This window comes from Lolium perenne, chromosome 5 (genome assembly GCF_019359855.2).
Source record: "Lolium perenne isolate Kyuss_39 chromosome 5, Kyuss_2.0, whole genome shotgun sequence".
Classification (NCBI taxonomy): domain Eukaryota; kingdom Viridiplantae; phylum Streptophyta; class Magnoliopsida; order Poales; family Poaceae; genus Lolium; species Lolium perenne.
The window spans coordinates 5,989,535-5,995,534 of NC_067248.2; positions in this window are offsets into that span (position 1 = coordinate 5,989,535).

Below are 6,000 nucleotides of genomic sequence, written 5' to 3' on the forward strand. Positions count from 1 at the left end.
CTTTTGTTTCGTCCAATTCCGAGAATATTTCCTGTGTAGGATTTCTGAAACAAAAAAAGCAGAAAACAGGAACTGGTGCTTCGGCATCTTGTTAATAGGTTAGTACCGGAAAATGCATCAAAATGATATAAAGTGTATATAAAACATGTGAGTATTGTCATAAAACTAGCATGGAACATAAGAAATTATAGATACGTTTGAGACGTATCAAGCATCCCCAAGCTTAGTTCCTACTCGCCCTCGAGTAGGTAAACGATAACAAGGATAATTTCTGAAGTGACATGCTACTATCATAATCTTGATCAATACTATTGTAAATCATATGAGATGAATGAAGTGATTCAAAGCAATGGTAAAGATAATGACTAAACGACTGAATCATATAGCAAAGACTTTTCATGAATATTACTTTCAAGACAAGCATCAATAAGTCTTGCATAAGAGTTAACTCATAAAGCAGTAAATTCTTAATAGAAGGTTTTGAAACAACACAAGGGAAGATATAAGTTTCAGCAGTTGCTTTCAACTTCAACATGTATATCTCATGGATAATTGTCAACACAAAGTAATATGATGAGTGCAAATAAGCAAGTATGTAGGAATCAATGCACACAGTTGACACAAGTGTTTGCTTCTAAGATGGAAAGAAGTAGGTAAACTGACTCAACATAAAGTAAAAGAAAGGCCCTTCGCAGAGGGAAGCAGGGATTACTCATGTGCTAGAGCTTTTATTTTGAAAACATGGAAACAATTTTGTCAACGGTAGTAATAATTCATATGTGTTATGCATAAAACATCCTATAAGTTGCAAGCCTCATGCATCGAATACCAATAGTTCTCGCACCTTGTCCTAATTAGCTCGGATTTCCATGGATTATCATTGCATTACATATGTTTCAACCAAGTGTCACAAAGGGGTACCTCTATGCCACCTGTACAAAGGTCCAAGGAGATAGATCACATTTGATTTCTCGTTTTTGATAAATCTCAACTTGAGGACATCCATACTGGGACAACATAGAAAACAGATAATGGACTCCTCTTTAATGCTTAAGCATTCAACAACAGATAATATTCTCATAAGAGATTGAGGATTAATGTCCAAGCTGAAACTTCCACCATGATACATGGCTTTGGTTGGCGGCCCAATGTTCTTCTCTAACAATATGCATACTCAAACCATTTAATCATGACAAATCACCCTTACTTCAGACAAGACGAACATGCATAGCAACTCACATGATATTCAACAAAAGTGTGACAGTTGATGGCGTCCCCAGAAACATGGTTACCGCTCAACAAGCAACTTATAAGAAATAAGATACATAAGCGACATATTCTTTACCATAATAGTTTTTAAGCTACTTTCCCATGAGCTATATATTGCAAAGATAAGGAATGAAATTTTTAAAGGTAGCACGCAAGCAATTTACTTGGAATGGCAGAGAAATACCACATAGTAGGTAGTTATGGTGGACACAAATGGCATAAGTTTTGGCTCAAGGTTTTGGATGCACGAGAAGCATTCCCTCTCCGTACAAGGCTTTGGCTAGCAAGGTTGTTTGAAGCAAACACAAGTATGAATCGGTACAACAAAACTTACATAAGAACATATTGCAAGCATTATAAGACTCTACACTGTCTTCCTTGTTGTTCAAACACCTTTACCAGAAAATATCTAGACTTTATAGAGACCAATCATGCAAACCAAATTTCAACAAGGTCTACAGTAATTCTCCACTAATAGGTTCAAACTACATGATGCAAGAGCTTTAACATGATCTATTTGAGAGCTCAAAACAATTGCCAAGTATCAAATTATTCAAGATAATATACCAATTACCACATGAAGCATTTTGTATTTCCAACCAAATAACAATAAGTGCAGCGGCTTTCAGCTTTTGCCATGAACATTAAAGTAAAACGAAGAACACAAGTGTTGAAATGAAAAAGCGGAGCATGTCTTTCTCCTACACAAGCATGATAGAATAAGATTTATTCAGAGAACTAAGATAACAAAACGAAAATAAAAGCACACAGACGCTCCAAGTAAAGCACATAAGATGTGACGGAATAAAAATATAGTTTCACTAGAGGTTACCTGATAAGTTGTTGATGAAGAAGGGGATGCCTTGGGCATCCCCAAGCTTAGATGCTTGAGTCTTCTTGAAATATGCAGGGATGAATGATACGTCTCCGACGTATCGATAATTTCTTATGTTTCATGCCACATTATTGATGATATCTACATGTTTTATGCATACTTTATGTCATATTTATGCATTTTCCGGTACTAACCTATTAACGAGATGCCGAAGAGCCGATTCTTTGTTTTACTGCTGTTTTTGGTTTCAGAAATCCTAGTAAGGAAATATTCTCGGAATTGGACGAAATCAACGCCCAGGGGCCTATTTTCACACGAAGCTTCCAGAAGACCGAAGGAGAGACGAAGTGGGGCCACGGGGCCCGCGCGGCCCTAGCGTGTGGGGCCCCCGTGATGCCTCCTGACCTGCCCTTCCGCCTACTTATAGCCTTCATCGCGAAACCCCCAGTACCGAGAGCCACGATACGGAAAACCTTCCAGAGACGCCGCCGCCGCCAATCCCATCTCGGGGGATTCAGGAGATCGCCTCCGGCACCCTGCCAGAGAGGGGAATCATCTCCCGGAGGACTCTTCACCGCCATGATCGCCTCCGGAGTGATGAGTGAGTAGTTCACCCCTGGACTATGGGTCCATAGCAGTAGCTAGATGGTTGTCTTCTCCTAATTGTGCTTCGTTGTCGGGTCTTGTGAGCTGCTGATGTCTACGCCCCCTCCTTTTCCTGTAGACAGTGTTGGGCCTCCAAGAGTAGAGGTTTGTAGAACAGCAGCAAGTTTCCCTTAAGTGGATCACCCAAGGTTTATCGAACTCAGGGAGGAAGAGGTCAAAGATATCCCTCTCATGCAACCCTGCAACCACAAAGCAAGAAGTCTCTTGTGTCCCCAACACACCTAATAGGTGCACTAGTTCGGCGAAGAGATAGTGAAATACAAGTGGTATAAATAAGTAGTAGCAACGGCACCAGAAAAGTACTTTGCCCAGGACAGTAAACAAGCAGTAGTAACGCAGTAGTAATGCAGTAAAACAGTAAACAAGCAGCGATAGCAGTTTTTAGGAACAAGGCCTAGGGATCATACTTTCACTAGTGGACACTCTCAACATTGATCACATAACAGAATAGATAAATGCATACTCTACACTCTTGTTGGATGATGAACACCATTGCGTAGGATTACACGAACCCTCGATGCCGGAGTTAACAAGCTCCACAATTCAATGTTCATATTTAAATAACCTTAGAGTGCATGAAAGATCAACACGACTAAACCAAGTACTAACATAGCATGCACACTGTCACCTTCACACTATGTAGGAGGAATAGATCACATCAATACCATCATAGCAATAGTTAACTTCATAATCTACAAGAGATTATAATCATAGCTTACGCCAAGTACTAACACAGATGCACACACTGTCACCATTACACCGTGCAGGAGGAATAAACTACTTTAATAACATCACTAGAGTAGCACATAGTTGAATTGTGATACAAAACACATTGCAATCATAAAGAGATATAAATAAGGACTTCACTATGCCATTCATAACAGTGAATAAGTATTCTGTGAAATATAGCCTAAGAGACCCACACGGTGCACACACTGTCACCTTTACACACGTGGGACAAGGAGTCTCCGGAGATCACATAAGTAAAATTCACTTGACTAGCATAACGACATCTAGATTACAAGCATCATCATATGAATCTCAATCATGTAAGGCAGCTCATGAGATTATTGTATTGAAGTACATAGGAGAGAGATGAACCACATAGCTACCAGTACAGCCCCGAGCCTCGATGGAGAACTACTCCCTCCTCATGGGAGACAGCAGCGTTGATGAAGATGGCGGTGGTGTCGATGGAGGAGCCTTCCGGGGGCACTTCCCCGTCCCGGCGGCGTGCCGGAACAGAGACTCCTGTCCCCCAGATCTTGGCTTCGCGATGGCGGCGGCTCTGGATGGTTTCTCGTACCGTGGCTTTTTTCGTATCGAGGTTTTAGGTCCAGGGACTTTATATAGGCGAAGAGGCGGCGTCAGGAGGTCGAAGGGGCGCCGACACTATAGGGGGGCGCGGGCCACCCCTTGGCCGCGCCGGCCTAGGGTTTGGTGGGCCTGTGCCCCCTCTCTGGCGGTTCTCGTGTGTTCTAGATGCTTCCGGGCAAAATAGGAACCTGGGCATTGATTTCGTCCAATTCCGAGAATATTTCGTTACTAGGATTTCTGAAACCAAAAACAATGAGAAACAGAACGGCACTTCGGCATCTTGTTAATAGGTTAGTTCCAGAAAATGCACGAATATGACATAAAATGCGCATAAAACATGTAGATATCATCAATAATGTGGCATGAAACATAAGAAATTATCGATACGTCGGAGACGTATCAGCATCCCCAAGCTTAGTTCCTGCTCGTCCCGAGCAGGTAAACGATAACAAAGATAATTTCTGGAGTGATATGCCATCATCACCTTGATCATACTATTTGTAAGCATATGTAGTGAATGCAGCGATTAAAACAATGGTAAATGACATGAGTAAACAAATGAATCATATAGCAAAGACTTTTCATGAATAGTACTTCAAGACAAGCATCAATAAGTCTTGCATAAGAGTTAACTCATAAAGCAATAATTCAAAGTAGAGGCATTGAAGCAACACAAAGGAAGATTTAGTTTCAGCGGTTGCTTTCAACTTGTAACATGTATATCTCATGGATATTGTCAATGTAAAGTAATATAACAAATGCAATATGCAAATATGTAGGAATCAATGCACAGTTCACACAAGTGTTTGCTTCTTGGGATGGAGAGAAATAGGTGAACTGACTCAACAATAAAAGTAAAAGAATGGTCCTTCAAAGAGGAAAGCATCGATTGCTATATTTGTGCTAGAGCTTTGATTTTGAAAACAAGAAACAATTTTGTCAACGGTAGTAATAAAGCATATGAATTATGTAAATTATATCTTACAAGTTGCAAGCCTCATGCATAGTATACTAATAGTGCCCGCACCTTGTCCTAATTAGCTTGGACTACCGGATCATCACAATACACATGTTTTAACCAAGTGTCACAATGGGGTACCTCCATGCCGCCTGTACAAAGGTCTAAGGAGAAAGCTCGCATTTTGGATTTCTCGCTTTTGATTATTCTCAACTTAGACATCCATACCGGGACAACATGGACAACAGATAATGGACTCCTCTTTAATGCATAAGCATGTGGCAACAATTATTATTCTCATATGAGATTGAGGATATATGTCCAAAACTGAAACTTCCACCATGAATCATGGCTTTAGTTAGCGGCCCAATGTTCTTCTCTAACAATATGCATGCTTAACCATAAGGTGGTAGATCTCTCTTACTTCAGACAAGACGAACATGCATAGCAACTCACATGATATTCAACAAAGAGTAGTTGATGGCGTCCCCAGGAACATGGTTATCGCACAACAAGCAACTTAATAAGAGATAAAGTGCATAAGTACATATTCAATACCACAATAGTTTTTAAGCTATTTGTCCCATGAGCTATACATTGCAAAGGTAGAGGATAGAAATTTAAAGGTAGCACTTCAAGCAATTTACTTTGGAATGGCGAAGAAATACCATGTAGTAGGTAGGTATGGTGGACAAAAATGGCATAGTGGTTGGCTCAAGTATTTTGGATGCATGAGAAGTATTCCCTCTCGATACAAGGCTTAGGCTAGCAAGGTTGTTTGAAGCAAACACAAGCACAAACTAGTACATCAAAACTTACATAAAAGACATATTACAAGCATTATAAGACTATACATCGTCTTCCTTGTTGTTCAAACACCTCACTAGAAAATATCTAGACTCTAGAGAGACCACTCATGCAAACCAAATTTTAACAAGCTCTATGTATTTCTTCA